Source organism: Bos grunniens, chromosome 2 (assembly GCF_055505025.1).
Source record: "Bos grunniens cultivar Pamir isolate PY7600 chromosome 2, Bosgru_T2T1.0, whole genome shotgun sequence".
NCBI classification, from domain to species: domain Eukaryota; kingdom Metazoa; phylum Chordata; class Mammalia; order Artiodactyla; family Bovidae; genus Bos; species Bos grunniens.
This window is the reverse complement of record NC_141166.1, coordinates 99,425,904-99,449,590: the sequence shown is the minus strand read 5'-3', so window position 1 is coordinate 99,449,590 and position 23,687 is coordinate 99,425,904. Positions and strand designations below refer to the sequence as shown.

Below are 23,687 nucleotides of genomic sequence, written 5' to 3'. Positions count from 1 at the left end.
AACAGCCCACTCTTGCCTGGAGAATCCCTAAGACAGAGGAGCCTGGCGGGCTACAGTCCATGGGGTCACAAAGAGTCAGACACAACTAAGTAACTAACCCTTCTGTCTTATTATATGTTCTAATAAGTAGCCACATTAAAGAATGTAAAAAGAAACTGGTGGAATTAATTTTAATACATTATTTTATTTAACCTCATATGCCTAAATATTATCATTTCAACATGTAATCAATAGAGAAATTATTAATGAGATATTTTGCATTTTTCTGTGCTAAAGTTTTTGGGTTTTGGCCCCGCCACACAGCATGTGGAATCTTAGTTCCCTGACCAGGGATCAAACCTATGCCCTCTGCATTGGATCCATGGAGTCTTCACCACTGAACCTCCAGGGAAGTCCCTGTACTAAGGTTTTGAAGTCTAATGTGTACTTTATCGTCACAGCACACCTCAGTTTTTATTAATCATATTTCAGTGAAATGTTCAGCAGCCACCTGTGGCTTGAGACTGCCAAATAGCACAGGTCAAGACAGACGAAAATGGCCCCATGGACTGCTGAATCCCATAGCTGAGAACGGGAGCCATAAAAAGTTTCTCGTATGCTCGAGTATCATAGACAAGGACCAAGCCGGGTGACCTAAGGAGATCTTGTTTTATAATCAGTTTCCGACAGGAAAAAGCTCTTTTGAAGGAAAACTTCTCTGCAGGAGGTCCCTTTTGTCTTTCCACTAACCTAAAACCAGCTCCCCCCTCTAACACCATGCTCTATTCATCTCCAGCTCTAGCACACTTTTCAAATCTTTTGATCACACAATACCTTGCCTAACCTGTTGGTTCTTTCTGTACATCAAAGAAATAGAAATGAAGAATAAATAATTAACAGTTTACCAGATCTCTTCCCTGGATTCCTCTTCAGTAATTTCAAGAACAAACTGTGGGAATAAGATATCATCTAAAGAAAACTCATAAGAAGTTTCGACAAGCTGCTCATAAGCCAACACACAGTGGGGGATGGTGATGACTCTGACCCACTATCTCAATGATTAACTAAGATTTCTTCCTTTTTACCCTTTAAAAACTTTCATGGCTGCAGAATCTTCAGAGATAGTTTTGAGGAGACACTGAGTCCACCATCTCCCCAGATTGCTGGCAATCTGATTAAAAGCATCTTTCTTTCCTACCAACACTGGCCTCCTGAGTATTGATTTTGAGCAATGAGCAGTCGGACTTGATTTGGTATGATTCAGGCTGAGTGGAATACAATCTAGCACTTCTCTGCATGGACTGAGTGGGCAGAAGGCCATCGGAATGCTTCAGTGGATGCCATGAGAGATGGCACTGAGGCGCACAAGACCACCCCTCTACACATGTCCACATTCTATAAACCCCCAGCAACTTGGATGCCACCCTGGGGAAAGATGAAACCCCAATCTAGATCATGATTAAGATTCATTTGGTAGAATAGGGCAGAGCTCAAAATTCTGTATTGGTAAAGAAAGTTACATTTATTTAGTAGACTGAGTTTCAAAATCATTATTAAAAGAGTGATGAACATGCTAGAAATGAGGTTTGTGTAAACCCTATCTGCTGTTTTCTCATAGGCTGTCAGAAGATGATCTAAAGGAGGATGGTAACTTTTCAACAAGTCAGTCTCGAGGGAAAAAGGGGGAAGTATAGCATTCTTCTCTGGCCACCTGATGTGAAGAGCTGACTCATCAGAAAAGACCCTGATGCTGGGAAAGACTGAAGGGGATGACAGAGGACGAGATGGTTGGATGGCATCACCAACTCAAAGGACATGAGTTTGAACAAGCTCTGGGATTTGGTGAAGGACAGGGAAGCCTGGCATGCTGCAGTTCATGGGGTCACAATAAGTCAGGCACGACTGAGCAACTGAATAACAACAACAACACTCTTTTTTAAAAATATATATATAAATTTATTTATTTTAATAGGAGGCTAATTACTTTACAATATTGTACTGGTTTTGCCATACATTGACATGAATCCGCCATGGGTATACATGTGTTCCCCATCCTGAACCCGCCTCCCACCTCCCTCCCCATCCCATCCCTCTGGGTCATCCCTGTGCACCAGCCCTGAGCATCCTGTATCATGCATCGAACCTGGACTGGCAATTCGTTTCACATGTGATAATATACATGTTTCAATGCCATTCTCCCAAATCATCCCACCCTCGCCCTCTCCCACAGAGTCCAAAAGACTGTTCTATACATCTGTGTCTCTCTTGCTGTCTCGCATACAGGGTTATCGTTACCATCTTTCTAAATTCCATATATATACGTTATTATTCTGTATTGGTGTTTTTCTTTCTGGCTTACTTCACTCTGTATAATAGGCTCCAGTTTCATCCACCTCATTAGAACTGATTCAAATGTATTCTTTTTAATAGCTGAATAATACTCCATTGTGTATATGTACCACAGCTTTCTTATCCATTCATCTGCTGATGGACATCTAGGTTGCTTCCATGTCCTGGGTATTGTAAACAGTGCTGCGATGAACATTGGGGTACACGTGTCTCTTTCAATTCCGGTTTCCTCGGTGTGCATGCCCAGAAGTGGGATTGCTGAGTCGTATGGCAGTTCTATTTCCAGTTTTTTAAGGAATCTCCACACTGTTCTCCATAGTGGCTATACTAGTTTGCATTCCCACCAACAGTGTAAGAGGGTTCCCTTTCTCTACACCTTCTCCAGTATTTATTGCTTATAGACTTTTGGATAGCAGCCATTCTGACTGGTGTGACATGGTACCTCATTGTGGTTTTGATTTGCATTTCTCTGATAATGAGTGATGTTGAGCATCTGTTCATGTGTTTGTTAGCCATCTGTATGTCTTCTTTGGAGAAATGTCTGTTTCGTTCTTTGGCCCATTTTTTGATTGGGTCGTTTATTTTTCTGGAATTGAACTGCAGGAGTTGCTTGTATATTTTTGAGATTAATTCTTTGTCAGTTGCTTCATTTGCTATTATTTTCTCCCATTCTGAAGGCTGTCTTTTCACCTTGCTTATAGTTTCCTTTGTTGTGCAGAAGCTTTTAATTTTAATTAAGTCCCATTTGTTTATTTTTGCTTTTATTTCCAATATGCTGGGAGGTTGGTCATAGAGGATCCTGCTGTGATTTATGTCAGAGAGTGTTTTGCCTATGTTCTCCTCTAGGAGTTTTATAGTTTCTGGTCTTATGTTTAGATCTTTAATCCATTTTGAGTTTATTTTTGTGTATGGTGTTAGTAAGTGTTCTAGTTTTATTCTTTTACAAGTGGTTGACCAGTTTTCCCAGCACCACTTGTTAAAGAGATTGTCTTTTTTTCCATTGTATATTCTTGCCTCCTTTGTCAAAGATAAGGTGTCCATAGGTGCATGGATTTATCTTTGGGCTTTCTGTTTTGTTCCATTGATCTATATTTCTGTCCTTGTGCCAGTACTATACTGTCTTGATGACTATGGCTTTGTAGTAGAGCCTTGTAGTAGAGCCTGAAGTCAGTTCCATTCTTCTTTCTCAAGATTGCTTTGGCTATTCGAGGTTTTTTGTATTTCCATACAAATTGTGAAATTATTTGTTCTAGCTCTGTGAAAAATACCATTGGTAGCTTGATAAGGATTACATTGAATCTATAGATTGCTTTGGGAAGTACACTCATTTTCACTATATTGATTCTTTCGATCCATGAACACGGTATATTTCTCCATCTATTAGTGTCCTCTTTGATTTCTTTCACCAGTGTTTTATAGTTTTCTATATATAGGTCTTTAGTTTCTTTAGGTAGATATATTCCTAAGTATTTTATTCTTTTCGTTGCAATGGTGAATGGAATTGTTTCCTTAATTTCTCTTTCTATTTTCTCATTATTAGTGTATAGGAATGCAATGGATTTCTGTATGTTGATTTTATATCCTGAAACTTTACTATATTCATTGATTAGCTCTAGTAATTTTCTGGTGGAGTCTTTAGGGTTTTCTATGTAGAGGATCATGTCATCTGCAAACAGTGAGAGTTTTACTTCTTCTTTTCCAATTTGGATTCCTTTTATTTCTTTTTCTGCTCTGATTGCTGTGGCCAAAACTTCCAAAACTATGTTAAATAGTAGTGGTGAGAGTGGGCACCCTTGTCTTGTTCCTGACTTTAGGGGAAATGCTTTCAATTTTTCACCATTGAGGATAATGTTTGCTGTGGGTTTGTCATATATAGCTCTTATTATATTGAGTTATGTCCCTTCTATTCTTGCTTTCTGGAGGGTTTTTATCATAAATGGATGTTGAATTTTGTCAAAGGCCTTCTCTGCATCTATTAAGATAATAATATGGCTTTTATTTTTCAATTTGTTAATGTGGTGTATTACATTGATTGATTTGCAGATATTGAAGAAGCCTTGCATCCCTGGAATAAAGCCCTCTTGGTCATGATGTATGATCTTTTTAATGTGTTGTTGGATTCTGATTGCTAGAATTTTGTTAAGGATTTTTGCATCTATGTTCATCAGTGATATCGGCCTGTAGTTTTCTTTTTTTGTGGCATCTTTGTCAGGTTTGGGTATTAGGGTGATGGTGGCCTCATAGAATGAGTTTGGAAGTTTACCTTCCTCTGCAATTTTCTGGAAGAGTTTGAGTAGGATAGGTGTTAGCTCTTCTCTAAATTTTTGGTAAAATTCAGCTGTGAAGCCGTCTGGACCTGGGCTTTTGTTTGCTGGAAGATTTTTGATTACAGTTTCAATTTCCGTGCTTGTGATGGGTCTATTAAGATTTTCTATTTCTTCCTGGTTCAGTTTTAGAAAGTGTACTTTTCTAAGAATTTGTCCATTTCTTCCACATTGTCCATTTTATTGGCATATAATTGCTGATAGTACTCTCTTATGATCCTTTGTATTTCTGTGTTGTCTGTTGTGATTTCTCCATTTTCATTTCTAATTTTATTGATTTGCTTTTTCTCCCTTTGTTTCTTGATGAGTCTGGCTAATGGTTTGTCAATTTTATTTATCCTCTCAAAGAACCAGCTTTTGGCTTTGTTGATTTTTGCTATGGTCTCTTTTGTTTCTTTTGCATTTATTTCTGCTCTAATTTTTAAGATTTCTTTCCTTCTACTAGCCCTGGGGTTCTTCATTTCTTCCTTCTCTAGTTGCTTTAGGTGTAGAGTTAGGTTATTTATTTGACTTTTTTCTTGTTTCTTGAGGTATGCCTGTATTGCTATGAACCTTCTCCTTAGCATTGCTTTTACAGTGTCCCACAGGTTTTGGTTGTTGTGTTTTCATTTTCATTCATTTCTATGCATATTTTGATTTCTTTTTTGATTTCTTCTGTGATTTGTTGGTTATTCAGCAGCGTGCTGTTCAGCCTCCACGTGTTGGAATTTTAAATAGTTTTTCTCCTGTAATTGAGATCTAATCTTACTGCATTGTGGTCAGAAAAGATGATTGGAATGATTTCAATTTTTTTGAATTTACCAAGGCTAGATTTATGGCCCAGGATGTGATCTATCCTGGAGAAGGTTCCGTGTGCACTTGAGAAAAAGGTGAAATTCATTGTTTTGGGGTGGAATGTCCTATAGATATCAATTAGGTCTAACTGGTCTATTGTATCATTTAAAGTTTGTGTTTCCTTGTGAATTTTCTGTTTAGTTGATCTATCCATAGGTGTGAACGGAGTATTAAAGTCTCCCACTATTATTGTGTTATTGTTAATTTCCCCTTTCATACTTGTTAGCATTTGTCTTACATATTGCGGTGCTCCTACGTTGGGTGCATATATATATATAATTGTTATATCTTCTTCTTTGATTGATCCTTTGATCATTATGTAGTGTCCTTCTTTGTCTCTTTTCACAGCCTTTGTTTTAAAGTCTATTTTATCTGATTTGAGTATTGCTACTCCTGCTTTCTTTTGGTCTCTATTTGCATGGAATATCTTTTTCCAGCCCTTCACTTTCAGTCTGTATATGTCCCTTGTTTCAAGGTGGGTCTCTTGTAGACAACATATATAGGGATCTTGTTTTTGTATCTGTTCAGCCAGTCTTTGTCTTTTGGTTGGGACATTCAACCCATTTACATTTAAGGTATTTATTGATAAGTATGATCCTGTTGCCATTTACTTTATTGTTTTGGGTTTGAGTTTATACACCCTTTCTGTGTTTCCTGTCTAGAGAAGATCCTTTTGCATTTGTTGGAGCACTGGTTTGGTGGTGCTGAATTCTCTCAGCTTTTGCTTGTCTGTAAAGCTTTTGATTTCTCCTTCATATTTGAATGAGATCCTTGCTGGGTACAGTAATCTGGGCTGTAGGTTATTTTCTTTCATCACTTTAAGTATGTCCTGCCATTCCCTCCTGGCCTGAAGAGTTTCTATTGGAAGATCAGCTGTTATCCTTATGGGAATCCCCTTGTGTGTTATTTGTTGTTTTTCCCTTGCTGCTTTTAATATTTGTTCTTTGTGTTTGATCTTTGTTAATTTGATTAATATGTGTCTTCAGGTGTTTTGTCTTGGGTTTATCCTGTTTGGAACTCTCTGGGTTTCTTGGACTTGGGTGACTATTTCCTTCCCCATTTTAGGGAAGTTTTCAACTATTATCTCCTCAAGTATTTTCTCATGGTCTTTTTTTTAATCTTCTCCTTCTGGGACTCCTATGATTCTAATGTTGTGGTGTTTAACATTGTCCCAGAGGTTTCTGATGTTGTCCTCAATTCTTTTAATTCGTTTTTCTTTTTTCCTCTCTGTTTCATTTATTTCTACCATTTGATCATAAACCTCACTTATCCTATCTTCTGCCTCTGTTATTCTACTGTTGGTTCCCTCCAGAGTGTTTTTGATCTCATTTATTGCATTATTCATTACATATTGACTCTTTTTTATTTCTTCTAGATCCTTGTTAAAACTTTCTTGCATCTTCTCAAAAATCCTTGTCTCCAGGCTACTTATCTGTAACTCCATTTTGTTTTCAAGATTTTGGATCATTTTCACTATCATTATTTGGAATTCTTTATCAGGTAGATTCCCTATTTCTTCCTCTTTTGTTTGGTTTGATGGGCATTTATCCTGTTCCTTTACCTTCTGGGTACTTCTCTGCCTCTTCATCTTGTTTATATTGCTGTGTTTGGGGTGGCCTTTCCGTATTCTGGCAGTTTGTGGAGTTCTCTTTATTGTGGAGTTTCCTCACTGTGGGTGGGGTTGGACGAGTAGCTTGTCAATGTTTCCTGGTTAGGGAAGCTTGTGTCGGTGTTCTGGTGGGTGGAGCTGGATTTCTTCTCTTTGGAAGTGTAATGAAGTGTCCAGTGATGAGTTATGAGATGTCAATGTGTTTGGAGTGACTTTGGGCAGTCTGTATATTGAAGCTCAGGGCTATGTTCCTGTGTTGCTGGAGAATTTGTGTGGTATGTCTTGCTCTGGAACTTGTTGGCCCTTGGGTGGTGCTTGGTTTCAGTGTAGGTATGGAGGCGTTTGATGAGCTTCTATCCATTAATGTTCCCTGGAGTCAGGAGTTCTCTGGTGTTCTCAGGATTTGGACTTAAGCCTCTTGCAACTGGTTTTCAGTCTTAATCTTACAGTAGCCTCAAGACTTCTCCATCTATACTTCACTTTCAGATAGTTCCTTGATCTGGCTTATACTTATCAAGATCTATAGGTCCCTTCCTATGTAGTTGATGCTAACTACAGGGTTTTAATCTATTGCTCCCATCACTTCCAAAGCAGTTCCCTCTGTTTTCGCTTCTTCTGTGTCTAATTTGCTGGTCTCTTCAGTGTCTAATTTCCACCCTGACACACGGGGGCGGTGGTGGACATTTTTTAGGCTCACTTGTTCAGTTGTGCTGTGGGGAGGGAGGAACACTGCAAACAAATAACACTGGCATCTGTGGGGAGTGATCCCAGTGTCTCGGCTGCACAGGGTTTGCCCCCACTCACAGTGTGTGTGCTTTCCCAGTCTACACTGCTTAGGCTCTATGTTGCTCCGCCAGGAACCATCTGAGGCTGGCCCTGGGCTGCATGCACCTCCCAGGTCTAAGCTGCTCAGGTTCAGGCACTTGGGTAGTCCTCAGAGGCGCAGACTCGGTTGGGCCTGCATTTTGTGCCCTTCCCAGGTCTGAGCGGAGAAGGCAATGGCACCCCACTCCAGTACTCTTGCCTGGAGAATCCCAGGGATGGGGGAGCCTGGTGGGCTGCTGTCTCTGGGGTCACACGGAGTCAGACACGACTGAAGCAACTTAGCAGCAGCAGGAAAAGCAAGTCCGAGCAGCTCAGGTGACTAGGTGTTTGGCGAGCATGGTAGCTGCGACTTATCACCTCTCCCATCCCTGCCGCTCAGTTTTCTGGGTGTATAATCGGTGCACCTTCTCAGGCGGATGTCAACCGTCCAGAATCCCAAGAAGTCTTGGTTAGCAACAAAGCCTGCTTGCAGTTTGGTAGATGATGCCTCTCTGGGGCCATGATTGCCCTCTTTCGGCTCTGGCTGCCCTCACCTGCCTGTCTCTGACGGGGGATGGGCTGGTCCGCAGCCGGCTAGCTCTGCTCAGTCCTTTGTTCTGTGGGCGGGCCTGGCAGTGTCTTACGTTAGGGCTTTTCTCAGGGTAGCTATCCCAGTCTGGTTTGCTATCTCAAGTTAGTTCCCTCAGATTGCCCTTGGGGCATTCAGGCCCAGTCCTTACTCTAAGCAATGCAGCCTGCACCTCCCTGCCCAGCCCCTGCTTGCTAGTGGCGGATGCAAGTGTCTGTGCTGCTTCTCCACTGGGAGTTACTGTTGGGCATGTAATCTGTGGATTTTAATTATATATTTATTTTTCCTCCCGGTTATGTTGCCCTCTGAGGTTCCAAGGCTTGCCACAGACTCACCAGTGACAGTGTTTCCTGGTGTTTGGAAACTTCTCTCTTTTTAAAGACTCCCTTCCCGGGACGGATCTCCGTCCCTATCTCTTTTGTCTCTCTTTTTATCTTTTATATTTTTTCCTACCTCCTTTTGAAGTCAATGGGCTGGGTGCATGATGTCTTCTGCTGGCATTCAGAAGTTGTTTTGTGGAATTTACTCAGAGTTCAAATGTTCTTTTGATGAATTTGTGGGAGACAAAGTGGTCTCCCTGTCCTACTCCTCCACCATCTTAGGACCGCCTCCCAATAACACTCTTCTACTTAGAAGGTACTCGAGTGACATGACAACCAAATATAGTATATTGAAACGTTGTATTGATTGGGTCTTGATTGGAACAAATAAACCATAACAGGAGATTTTGAGAAAAATTAGTGAAATTTGTATCTTGATTAGGTCATTCAGTTCAGTTCAGTTCAGTCACTCGGTCGTGTCCGAATCTTTGCAACCCCATGAATCGCAGCACACCAGGCCTCCCTGTCCATCACCAACTCCCGGAGTTCACTCAAACTCAAATCCATTGAGTTGGTGATGCCATCCAGCCATCTCATCCTCTGTTGTCCCCTTCTCCTCCTGCCCCCAATCCCTCCCAGCATCAGAGTTTTTTTCCAATGAGTCAACTCTTCACATGAGGTGGCCAAAGTACTGGAGTTTCAGCTTTAGCATCATTCTTTCCAAAGAACACCTAGGACTGATCTCCTTTAGAATGGACTGGTTGGATCTCCTTGCAGTCCAAGGGACTCTCAAGAGTCTCCTCCAACACCACAGTTCAAAAGCATCAATTCTTTGGCGCTCAGCTTTCTTCACAGTCCAACTCTCACATCTATACATGACTACTGGAAAAACCATAGCCTTGACTAGACGGATCTTTGTTGGCAAAGTAATGTCTCTGCTTTTGAATATGCTATCTGGTTTGGTCATAACTTTCCTTCCAAGGAGTAAGCATCTTTTAATTTCATGGCTGCAGTCACCAACTGCAGTGATTTTGGAGCCCAAAAAAATAAAGTCTGACACTGTTTCCACTGTTTCCCCATCTATTTCCCATGAAGTGATGGGACCAGATGCCATGATTAGGTCATTAGAGGATTTCGAATTTGGATGATATTGTGGGAAAATGCCCTTATCTCTTAGATATGAATATTAAAAAATTAGAGATAAAATGTCAGGTTACTTATAGACCAATATTCATAGCAGCCTTACTCATACTAGTTAAAAAAATAGGAACAGCCTAAAAGTCTGTCAATTATGATGAATGGATAAATAAAATATGGAATATCTACATGATGGGATATTATCCAGACATAAAGTATTGACTCATGCCACAACATGGATGAACCTTGAAAATATGCTAAATGAAAGATGCCAATCACAAAAGGCTACATGTTGTATGATTCCTCTTACGTAAAACATCTAGAATAGGCAAATGTATTAAAAAACACAGAAAGTAGATTAGTGTTTGCCTAGGGCTGGGGATGTAGAAGGAAGTGGGGTTAACAGCTTAAGGATTCAAGTTTATCTTTTGGAATGATAAAAACGTTTTAAAATTGATTGTGGTAATGGGTTACACATATCTGTGAATATACTAAAAACATTGAATTGTGCACTCTAAATGGGTGAATTGTATGGCATGACTTCAGTTCAGTGCAGTTGCTCAGTTGTGTCCAACTCTGCAACCCCATGGACTGCAGCATGCCAGGCCTCCCTGTCCATCACCAACTCCTGGAGTTCACCCAAACTCATGTCCATTGGGTCGGTGATGCCATCCAACTGTATAAATAAAGCTGTATTTACAAAGGAGGGAAAAAAGGGGAAAACAAAGTCATGCTCTACAATTTTGCTTAAAACAACTAAGAGAAAAAAGGAGCAAATATGGCAGAGTTAACATTGTTAAACCTGGGTGCTGGATACATGAGGGTTTGTTCCACTATTCCGTCTACCTTTGTGTATATTTGAAATTTAAAAAAACAAAAACAAAACAAAACTGGAGGATGGTAATTCTCTCTGAACATCCATGACTTTAAACATCTATTTGAGAAGACATACCCTTGGCTTCATAACTGCCAAATAAAATGCAGGAAGAGAGCATCACCCCTCTTTGGGGACTGTATGAGGTGCAGGAGTGGTAAATATTATTTCCTTTCCTTGCTATTGAAAAGCTATCTGGGGAGCAAATATTTAGGTGATCACCAGAGAACTGGGCTATGGGGGCCACTGATAGAAATGACCCCTCACACTTCCAGGCTACCACATAGCCAAATGCAGGACCAGATCATGGAAAAGAAATGCAAACAAGGGAGATGGGTGGAGGAAGGAGAATTATAGTTGTGTCTAACTATAAGAAAATTTCACTTACAAATATAAAATCCAAGAAAGCATATTATGAGACAATTATTTGCTCTATAGAAATATTTCTAATGCTTTATGAAAACATAAAATTATTTTTTTTTTCATGGCACAACATTGCAAATCAGCTTGTGTGCATGCTCAGATGTGTCTGACTCTTCGTGACCCCATGGACTATATATATAGCCTGCCAGACTCTTCTTGCCCGGGCAAGAATACTGGAGTGCACTGCCATGCTGTCCTACAGGGGAATCTTTCTGGCCCAGGGATTGAACCCATGTCTCTTGCCTCTCCTGTGCTGGCAAATGGATTCTTTACCACTACCATTCTTTACCGCTACCGCCACCTGGGAAGCCCCGGAAATCAATAAAATAAAATAGAATAAAATAATTTTTTCAATAGGTAAATATATGCAAATACATGGGAAAAGCCAAAAGTTGCATAGCACTATGTTCATTGTCCCGTTTTTTGAATAATAAACTCATTTAATCCTTATTATAATCCCCATTTTACAGCTGAGACCCTTTAAGGTTGAAAACCCATACAACTACTAAAGGACAGGCCAAAGTTTCCAGGGTCACCCTCTTAACCGCTACACTTGACCGCCCCCCTCATAAGACACAAAAGGCTGGTCCCTTCCCCGGAGGACACCACTGTTACCAGCTTCCTGGGGATCCTTCCAGAAGATAGGTAATTCTTTCAGAGGCTCTTTCAAGCCCATTTTTCAATCAGCAGTTTGGAGAACATATTCAGAGGCTGTCCTCCATCCACACAGCTAGTTCTGACCCATTAACTGTGAAGTCCCTGAGGCCCCCGCAGAGAGGCACAGCCTGTTACATTGCCACCTGTAAGCCACAGGCCCACAGACAAGGGGCTTCTGATTTACTGGGCTTCTCCCTGCTGGTCCACAGAGCCGTTAATCTTCTGCCTCAGGGCAGAGTTTGACAGCTCCCAAAGGTCCCCATGAAGTACTCTTTTCAAAGTGAAATTCTCAATCAAATAAACTTGAAACAGACTTGGTCTGGATCCAAGTACAGATCCCCCCACCCTGTGCCCCCGGGCAGTCGTTGGCTACACTTTACTTCCTGGGTTTTTTGAGTCCTCTGGTGCAGGCTACTTTTTTTCCTTCAATAAAACAGTGATTTAAAACCTTCATTCTTCCTGTTCTAAAACTGTGCCAGGGCATAACCACTCTTGTCTTCACCAAGAGTATACAAAAATCAACCAGGGCTCTGCACCCACCCTGGCTGTAGATTATCAGGTAAGTACTTTATCAGACTCTTGATCTACTTTTTGAAAAATATTCTTTTACCTGATAAAAACTTTTTTCACTCTTATTTTGCCTCTTCACTTGACATTTTATTTTGATTATTTTTATGTTTTTCCCTTGGATATTCAAATTATTCCTTTTCTTAAATGAATGCCCCCAGCTTCTCTTCACCTCTGCCAGGGACCTCAGTGATTTTCTGGTGGTGATAATAAAAAGGAAAGTCTTCTTTTCTCTCGGAAACTCTAACAACAACAAAAACAATCACAAAGGATGATATTTTGTGGGGCCATGGCATGGAAATGTTTTCGTGAGAGGAGAAGGTGCCAAGTACATTTCTAACATCTCTACAGTTTATATTAACAATGATCAGAAGTCTCCTGTGGGGCACCTCATCCTTTTGTGCTTATTTTATCTCTGAGCATATTGATGTGGGATTCATTAATGCCATTTTGGTCTTTCTTTCCTCCTGGCACAAGGCAAGGGCTGTGCTTCCCTGCCCCTTTCAAAGTAAGGTGAGACTGTGAGACTTGCTTTGGCCAGCGGAATGTGAGAGGTAACATATCATTTCCCAGTGAAGTGTGAAGTGAAGTGAAGGTCGCTCAGTCACAAAGTGTCTGACTCTTTGTGACCTATACAGTCCATGGAATTCTCCAGGCCAGAATACTGGAGTGGGTGGCCTTTTCCTTCTCCAGGGGATCTTCCCAACCCAGGGATTGAACCCAGGTCTCCCACATTGCAGGCGGATTCTTTACCAGCTGAGCTACAAGGGAAGCCCAAGAATACTGGAATGGGTAGCCTATCCCTTCTCCAGCAGATCTTACCGACCCAGGAATTGAACTAGGGTCTCCTGCACTGTGGATCCTTTACCAACTGACCTATGAGGGAAGCCTCATCATTTCCCAGGGAAAACTTTAAAAGCCCATGTGTATGTCTCAGATTCCCATCCTGCTGCTGCAGTGGTTATAGAGCAAAAAGCAAAGCAAAGCGAAGTCGCAAAGTCGTGTCCGAATTTTTGTGACCCCATGGACTGTAGCCTACCAGGCTCCTCAGTCCACGGAATTCTCCAGGCAAGAATACTGGAGTGGGTTGCCATTTCCTTCTCCAGGGGATCTTCCCAACCCAGGGATCAAACCTGGGTCACCTGCATTACAGGCAGATGCTTTACCGTCTGAGCCACCAGGGAAGTAAGTGTTAAATAGAATCTCCACTGCTTCCCAGGTGGTGCTAGTGGCAAAGAACCTGCCTGCCAATGCCTGGTTCAGGAAGATCCCCTGGAGGAGGGCAGGGTAACCCACTCCAGTATTCTTGCCTGGAGAATCCCTTGGACAGAGAAGCCTGGCAGACTGCGGCCCATAGCGTTGCAGAGTTGGATGCAACTGAAGCAACTCAGCACAGCACACAGCAGAGTCTCCAGAGCCTAAGTCCTTGAGTCACAATCATTAAAAGACCCCCCTCACTGCAATGATTAGGGAAAAATCAACTTTCCTTATGGTAAGCCACTAAGGTTTGGGAGCTATCTGGTATAATCTAGCCCCTCTAGCCATATAATTTGAAACAACTATAAATAAGTAATAATGAGCCCTGTGGACTTTTGCCTCAACCTGTGAGGACAAAAATTAAGTCTGTTTTTCCATCCAATTGTGCAAGATAAAATAATAATTTGATTGATGCATTTAGCAAATATTAATTAAGGACCTAGTCTATTCAAAGCACTATTAACAAGAGTAACAAAAACTTTATATGATCATGAGGACTATTGATTTAAAAGACACTAAAATTTCAGATAATTCAAAACAGCCAAAACAACTTAGTATCTAGAATGCTGTGTTTAGTGATTTTTGTTACAATTTCCCATTGCCGCTGAGCATTTTCCAGCTATAAAATTGTTAAAGGGTAGATTTCCCTCCAAGAGGTAAAATCATGCCTCTCATGCAGAAATAAAATAAGCATATGTTAAAGATTTTACTTAACTCATTATTCAGTGATGAAACTGGAAATACATTATAACTGGTTAAAAGAAGAAATCAAAAGAACCACCATTTCATATGGAATAAAGGAATGTTGAAGTTAATTTACAAAAAGGACGCAAAATGGGAATTTTTCACTAGGATGTGGCGGGGCAGGGTGGTTAAGCGATGTGGAGAAAGTCAGTTTAAACCACCACACCACAATTCCACCAAGGAATTTATTTGTATGACACTATAAAAATTATTTTGTATTACTATCAAATAGCTACAAATTCAGAGTTATGAAATAGCTCAAAGTCAGCAAAAGGTTAGAAATGATAAAGCAAAGGGTGTGTTCTAGACAATTCAGTTTCCATTAGAAATATCCATTAAGCTCTTTTCCTTATTCTAAATTTCCTTACAGATTGGATTTCCAAAATTTTAAAAAAAAAGATTAAAATAAGTGATGCTATTTACTCAGTGCTACGCAATGTGCTAAGTTTTGCATACATCATCATTAGATGGATATTATCATTACTATTTCATAGATTGGATAACTGGAACTTAACTTGCCCAATAGCCCTTTTTTTTTTTTTTTTGTCTCACCCAGTGGCTTGAGAGATCTGAATTCCTGTATCAGGCCCTTGGCAGCGAGAGCGCAGAGTGCTAACCACTGGACCGCCAAGGAATTCCCTATTGCAAAATTCAAATGAAAGTCTGATCCAAAGCTTTCAGCAGTATTTTTTTTAAATATGTAAGATAATGACAACTTTTTAAAAATAATTAATATACAGTAAAATTGACATTTTCATGGTATACAGTTCTAAGAGTTTTAACACGTGTATAGATTCTCCTAACCACAATAACAATCAGGATATAGAATTGTCCCTCCCTTCTCCCCCCAAATCTCCTTGAGTGACTCCTTTGTAGTCACATCCTTCTTCTGCCCCTGGCAACCAATGATTTGTTGTCTGTTGCTATGCTTTTGTCTTTTCAAGAATGTCAAATAAATGGCATCACACAGTTTGTAACCTTTAAAAGATTGGGGGAGGGTTGTGGTTAATTACAGATTCACAGAAAGTTGCAAAAATAGTACAGAGAGGTCCTGGTACACTCCAGCCAGTCACCCCAAAGGCTGACATCTTACATAACTACAGTGCAATATCAAAACCAGGAGACTGACCTTGATACACTCCATAGCCCTCATTCCATGTTCATCAGTTTAACATTCACTCATTGGTGGGTATCTGTACAGTTCTATACAATTTTATCTGTGTGTGGTTTTGTAAAATGAAAGTGAAAGTCACTCAGTTGTGTCCAACTCTTTGTGACCCCACGGACCATACAGTCCATGGAATTCTCTAGGCCAGAATACTGGAGTGGGTAGCCTATCCCTTCTCCAGAGAATCTTCCCGACCCAGGAATCGAATTGGGGTCCCCTGCATTGCAGACAGATTCTTTACCACCTGAGCTATCAGGGAAGCCCAGTTTTGTGTAACCGTCATCACAATCAAGATATGGAATTATTCTATCACTGCAAAAATCCATGAGCCATCCCCATATAGTCATATCTTATGGGGTTAGATTTTAGAAACCTTTCTTTATGTGTTCTCCAGCTTTAAAAAAAAAAAAAAGAAAACACTTTAAGGTAAACAATTCAGTCCTTTTATACTGTAATTTTTTTTACTGACATTATTTTTAGAAAGTTCAAAAAATTTCATCTTTTTTCCATAAGTATTATTGAAAAAATTTGTCACATAGAGAGATATAAAGAGTGCTCCATCCCAGGTGTCATTTGTTCTGTGAAAGTCACCATTTGGAAACCTTGGACTCACCCAGGCATCAAGGTGAACACAGCAGCCCGTCACTTAAAATGAGTTCAAACTCTTTTACAGCTGTTGAGCCAAAGGTAGAACCTTAATCATTTTCCTCTTCAGTACTTTTTTAGAAAACAAATTTCATAAGAAAAAGTATGACATTTTAAACTACTAAAAATGTCATGCTTTGGTAGTTCACCTGGAGAATCCCAGGGATGGCGGGGCCTGGTGGGCTGCCGTCTATGGGGTCGCACAGAGTCGGACACGACTGAAGCGACTTAGCAGCAGCAGCAGCAAAGTGAACTGTGGAAATGGAATAAACCAAACTCATTTCAAAGTTAAATAAAACTTTTTTAGGGGAAAGTAATTTTCAAATCTATAAAATCTCACTGCTTCTTCTGGGCTCTGTTTTTCCAACTAACCAGATTTACTCTTTTAGGGTAAGACTATCTGCAGATATTCCCATCTCCATTTTTTTTTCTATTGCTTATAAATTAAAACAAACTTTATTCTTAAAGAAGATTGCTGCTTTGGAATTGCCAGAATACTATTTAACGATATTGATTTGTGGAAGACTCTGCTTCCTTATGGACCCCGTCCATATTCTTTATGTTGTTTCTGTCATGGATTACTATTTATTACAAACATAAGGATGGCTCCCATCCTTTACTCCCCTCTTGCACTCTCTGGTGGGCTTAGCCTTCAGCCGTGATGGAATTTTTCTCCTAGAGCCTGGACAGAGACATCCCATTCAGTACTGATGGCATATGTTATCTGCAGAGCCCGAGCCTGGAATAATAAGGAAACTAAATACTGATGGAGGGGGAAGGTAGAGGATGGTTTACTATTGACTCTTCTTATATGTAGTCTCTTTTCTATATAATTAGAATGAAAACCCGAGGTGTGGGCGATTTTCAGAGATGTCAATTAATTCATCACTATGGGGTCACAAAGGGTCAGATGTGACTTAGCAACCGAGCACAGGCACACACATGATTGGCTAAGGGCTTCTCTCGTGGCTCAGTGATGAAGAATCTGCCTTCCAGTGCAAGAGACACAGGAGACTCTGTTTCCATCCCTGGGCTGAGAAGATCCCCTGGAGTAGGAAATGGCACCCCACTCCAGTATTCTTGCCTGGAAAATTCCATGGACAGTGAAGCCTGGTGTGCTACAGTCCATGGTGTCACAAAGAGTCGAATGCAAATGAGCATGCGCTCATGAGCGTGGGTACCCTATGATTGGATAAATATATCATCTGTGGTTCTTGGTGAAAGGCTTTGCCCTGAGGTCTGCAAACGTGACTAATAATGAGAAAAGTAGGACACAGATGTACCTCTTTCATATAGGAGAACTAGTTTCCCTTTGCCCCTCCAGACTGACTCTATTCTTCTCCTCACCTAGGGTGCCAGCTTCAGCAAACAGAAACCCATGAAGAGTGAGGTCAGCTCTTTTCCCTTTGTGGTTGCAGAAGCTTGGCTGTGTCACTCTGCCAAGGCATGGCTCCCACAGGTGCCCTGGCTTACAGCTAGAGCTGCTCTCTGGGGCCAGTGACTGTTCTCTTTTCTGATCTTGGGGCTTAAAGGTGGTCATCGCTCTCTGTGTTGCAAGCCCTTAGTACCTCGCCTTTTTGGTTTCCCTTAACCCTCACACCACTGAAAATGGTCCCTTCATTAAATTCACCTCAGTTCCCCCACTTGAAAGTGCCATCTGTTTCCCGTCAGGACTTTGACACAAAGTGGTTCTGATTAGAGGAGGATACATCTCATGCTTTGTAAAAAGATAAACTGCAAACTGAACCACAGAGTTACAGAACATAGCTTTATATTGGTGTGTCTGTGGGCTTGCATAGCTTCAAGGATGCTTTAGCTTCACTCTGGTGCATCTTTAAACGGAGTTGAATCCTAATGTCTCAGATTCTGGAGGCACTGGAGATGGTTCTATTCATCCACTATTAGACATAACTCAACAGTGAAGATTTCTATGTATATAACATGGTCCTTTTGATTTCTCCCTTACATATCAAATGTCAAATATGATTATTTGATGTTTATGCAATTCTAGTCACTTAATTTACTTACCTTTCAAGAAGATAAATGTGTATGTATATATATATGTCTATGTGTATAAAGTTTAAAAGAGTATTTAAATAAATTATGATAAATTTATACTATTGAATATTATATAGTTATTAGAAAGAATGAGTTAGGACTATAGGTACTAATATGGAAATAGCTCCAAGACATTTTATTAAGTGATGAAACCAAGGCTAGAACAAAAAAATACAGAACAATCAAATAGTTTGTGTATGTATAATCATCAAGAATTAACCTGGGGAGGGTGTGTATACCAGACCACAGACAGATACTGCCTTGGGAGAAAGGAGGGCTTGGAAGAATGGTGTTTTGGGGTTTTGTTCTCTATATTTAATGCAAAGGATCTATTGCAACATGTGTTTTGAGTTCATCTATGCTTTTTTCCTGGGGGTCCCCTGGTGGCTGAATCCACCTGTCAATGCAGGAGATGTGGGTTCAATCCCTGGGTCAGGAAGATGCCCTGGAAAAGGAAATGGCAACTCATTCCAGTATTCTTGCCTGGGAAATCCCATGGACAGAAGAGCCTGGCAGGCTACAATCCGTGGGGTTGTAAGAATTTGACATGACGCATTGGAGAAGGCAATGGCAACCCACTCCAGTGTTCTTGCCTGGAGAATCCCAGGGACAGGGGAACCTGGTGGGCTGCCGTCTATGGGGTCGCATAGAGTCGGACACGACTGAAGCGACTTAGCAGCAGCAGCAGCAGCAACTAAACAACAACAGCAATGTTTTTTCCTAAAATGTCACCCAAATGACAGTAAAGACATAAAGAGGTAACACAGGGCCAATAGACCAGAGAAAGCATGAAGAGGATTAGCGATATCAGCAGAATTTTGGAAGGTTAAAGTGGAGGATAAGCAGTAACTGAATTATCAAGATGGTGAAAACTGAAGCTTATGTTTCTGCAGAAGTAGTCACCCATGAGAAGCAAACTGATTTATGGCCCAGAATACCCAAGAAACTCAGAAATTAGAGACACCATGTACTTTCAGGAGGGGCAAGATGTGAGGCGAACATAGGAAAATTAGTTGAGAGTTTGCACAAGGAGCAAGCAGACCCCTTGAATTTCTATCCCACCCCTGATGTCCACGGATTATAGCACCCCCACCCTCCACCTCATCCGGAAATGGGAGGCTTGATCCAGGAGGAGATGACGCCAAAGAGACTCTGGCCTCAGGGATGATGACAGGCACAACTGAAGGGGATGAGGCACCAGACAGAAAATAGTGGGATTGAGAGAAAGATTACACACTGCACAGTGAAACCCACGCCTTCTCCCCACCTCAGTCCCCAGAATGCTGGCAAGGACATTTATACCCCTCCGTCAGTAGACTGGATAATTTTTCCTTGGAGAAGGTCCAAGAAAAAAGACCTGTTCACGTTTAGGGTTGTCCAGTAAAATGTCCAAGTTCCACTTGATTACCCTACAGTGAAACTCACCATTCAGCAAGCCCCATTCATGTTCCTAGAGCTTTCAATCAGCCTTTTAGCACCTCGTGTTTAATATGAACTGGCAGACTTTTTGAGGAAAGCCTGTGACATGAAAAAATGGGGACAAAATGACAAGAGAAAAGGAACTCAGAAGAATAAAGACAGTGCAAAGAACAGAAGGAAACTCCAAATGACTAACATCCTCTGAAAGATAAGTGATGATACCACATCCTTGAAATGAAAACAGGATGATAAGACAATGGAATATATAAAGAACAAGAAAAGCTTTTGAAATTAAAAATATGTTGACTTGAGTAAAAAATTCAATAGAGGGTTAAAAGACAAAGGTGAAGAATCCCTGAAAAGCAGAAGAGCAGCAACAACGACAAAAAAAAAAAAAAAAAAAAGAAAAAGAAAGAAAACTAGAGCAGTTTAAGAGATTCAGTATCTGATTAATAGGGATTTCAGAAATAAAACAAAAGCAGCAGAAATTGTCAGCTATTGTATCAGTCTGGATTCTCCAGAGAAACAGAATCAATGGTGTATATATTTCTATTTATATAAATTCAATGCATTTATTATAAGGAATCAGTTTACTTATTGATTATGAAGGCCAGCACGTACCCAGATCTGGAATCAGTAAGCTGGAGACCCAGGAAAGTCAATGGTGTATTTGCAGCTCAAGCCTGAGTCCAAAGGCAGAAGATGGATTTCCCATATGGCAGACTAGCAGAGAAAGTGAATCCTCTCTTACTCAGCCTTTTTTTTTCTATTCAGGGTTTCAGTGAATTGAAAGAGGCCTACCCGCACTGGAGGACAATTGCTTTACTCACTGATTCAAACGTTAATCTCATCTAGAAACACTCAGGCACACCAAGAGTCATGTTTACCCAGCTATTTGGGCACCCTATGGCCCTGTCAAGCTGACACATAAAGTTCACCATCCTAGACATGATACAGGAGCATATTCCAGAATAAAAATATGACAGGTCCAAATGAGAATGAGAAATGAAGATGATCCATATCAAGGCACATCACTGAAAAACCCTCCATCATTAGGGAGAGTAAGAATCTAAAAGTTTCCAGAAAGAAAAAGAAAGGCCACAAGGAACTAGAATAGCATTAGACTCTCAACAACACTAGTAGTTACAAGCTATTGCAGCAGTGTCTCCAAAATTCTGCAAGAAAAATTCTTCCATAGTAGGAAATGAGTAGATAATGTCTAAAATTGCATGAAGTTATTAGTAAAACTATGGAGTTAAATATAAGAAGAAAAACTGCTAACTGGATTAGAAGTTGCCTCTGCCTTCAAGGAATCTACTTCTGGGGCTGAGTATTGTTTTGTTGTTTGTTTGTTTATTACTTTAAATGTTGTAAGTATTTGACATTTCAAACCTTGGCTGGGTATATTTTTGATTGCCAAACATATTTTTATGACCCAAATGAATTGTATATATGGTAATATAAAACACTTATCTTAAAGGTTTTCTTAATCTTTCTGGAATAGGCTGGGTCTAGACAGTTAAGTTATGACCAACCTAGACAGCATATTAAAAAGCAGAGACATTACTTTGCCAACAAAGGTCCATCTAGTCAAGGCTATGGTTTTTCCAGTGGTCATGTATGAATGTGAGAGTTGGACTATAAAGAAAGCTGAGCGCCAAAGAATTGATGCTTTTGATCTGTGGTGTTGGAGAAGACTCTTGAGAGTCCCTTGGACTCCAACGAGATCCAACCAGTCCATCCTAAGGACAATCAGTCCTGAGTATTCATTGGAAGGACTGATGTTGAAGCTGAAACTCTAATAGTTTGGCCACCTGATGCAAAGAACTGACTCATTGGAAAAGACCCTGATGCTGGGAAAGATTGAGGGCAGGAGGAGAAGGGGACGACAGAGGATGAGATGGTTGGATGGCATCACAGACTCAATGGACATGAGTTTGAGTGAACTCCAGGAGTTGGTGATGGGCAGGGAGGTCTGGTGTGCTACAGTCCATGGGGTCACAAAGAGTCGGACACAACTGAGCAATTGAACTGAACTGAACTGAGACAGTTAAGATATCTTGATGTTAATTACCTCTAGTTATTAATCACTGTTTTCCCTTAATTCAAATACCTAATTCAAATGGCTAAATGCATTAGGGCATGTACTTTATTATATTATATTAAATATTCCTATCAGTAAAATATTTTTTATTGTATGGGATGAAGAAAATTTTTTTTTCCTCCTACTCTTCTAAGTTCTCTGTTGGGGCTCTGTAACAAAAGACAGATTAACAAGAGAAAAGCATTCAAATTTATTCAGTATAAGTTTTATGTGACACAAGAGTCTTCACAAGGAAATGAAGACCCCCAGGAAACAGTTATACCTGAGTGTTTTTATACTAGCTTTGATGAAGAATGCAAAGTCACAGAGAAACGTGATGGGACAAAAGGGTGAGAGCAGAGAGTGCGAAACCGAGGGCAACCTAGCAAGGAGGCCTGTTTGTTCAGATTCCTTTCCGTGTCCCCCCTTTTCTCTGGAGAGAGGGAGACCACTTCTCACAGGACGGTCTTTTGACCTTCTTCCAGGGAGAAGGGAAGATCAGAGAGTCCTTTCCACACCTGCCATTTCTCAAATTCCCTCAGCTTAAAATATTCAGTGTGCTGAGGCGCCATATTTGGGGGGTAGCATGTTCTTAACTGTCATAAGTTAAATGTACTAACTCTTTGTGAAATACTGCTGCTAAGAATTTTTATGTAGAATCAGACGATTCTGTAATTTTATTTTACTCTTTTTACATACAGTTTCTATTACCTTCTCTTAATAATCATCAAAGGGAACAGCCCTAGATTAATACTTTAAAAGTTAATGAATTATCCAGACATATTCTTTTGAGATATTTATATATATCCTCTCACATAATTTCCTTTTTCTAATCAGGATAGAAGTATTAATATCCAATCTATGTATCTTGGCTTGAATTTCTTTAAATTATCTTTGTATAAGCAATGCTCTTAAAATAAACATGTAGTTCTATAGCAAACACTCTAGAGGAATATTTAGCGAAAAACTAACATTGCATAGCTGGGAAGTGGAATTGGGGAGGATTTTCTAAAATGTTTTACAGCCTTTTGTATTATTTTTATAATCAGAATATATTTGTGCATGTGTATGTGTGTATGCGTATATGTAAGATAATATGAGAGGTTTTACCTAGCAGTTTTGGCCTCTATTGCAATTCTTTATTGTTTTCACCTTCATCATAAAGGGATTTTACTGGCACAAGCCTAAAGGATATTCTGTTGAACTTCACATGACATTCTAGGATTTGGTTTAGCTGCTTTGAGCAAATGACTGTAAACTGAGGTGAGGCGAACAAAGACAAATGCCCTGCTTTAAACTGTTAGATCCAAACTGGATTCAACATGTTAGTGGTACAGCCAGGAATGCCTAAGCTAGGCTAATGGGCAGTCACTTGTCAGTCCACAGTCAGTCAACAGAAAATACATGTGCATGGGAAATGAACTTTATAGATTTAAAAAACCAATATGAATAAATTATAATGATTATATATTAATTAATAGAATACATTTCCATTTTCCCCTCCTTTCCTTGTTAGGCCATTTTATGTTGACCAAAAAATACAGGTAACAGAATTTCAACTTTCTGCTGTTGTCCTTCTACAGTGGGAAGCATTTTCTTTCAAATTAGCCCTTCCTGCTTGAGAAGACCTTGACTGGATCAATTCTTTCTTTTTTAATTTCTAGGATAAACAACAAAAGGATTCTTGGTCTCCCGTTCTCCAGTTTCTATATTATTATTCCAGTCCTTAGCATGCACTTAGAGACTCTGCAGGTAATTTATGGTAGAATTAGGAATAGAACTATCTGATAGTCTTTGCTCTTGTCAAAGATGAATAGGCAAGATATTGGAGAGAGTTGCCATTTCCT

General features: G+C 40.2%; 1 protein-coding gene and 1 non-coding gene across 2 annotated transcripts in view; both read right to left on the bottom strand.

Moving 5' to 3' along the window:
• Nucleotides 1-23,687, bottom strand: part of TANC1 (tetratricopeptide repeat, ankyrin repeat and coiled-coil containing 1) — a 341,829-nt gene that overhangs the window by 291,985 nt on the left and 26,157 nt on the right. The window lies entirely within an intron of this gene.
• TRNAY-GUA (transfer RNA tyrosine (anticodon GUA)) lies at nucleotides 13,579-13,650 on the bottom strand. Its single transcript has one exon. It is a non-coding gene; the product is annotated as a tRNA-Tyr (tRNA).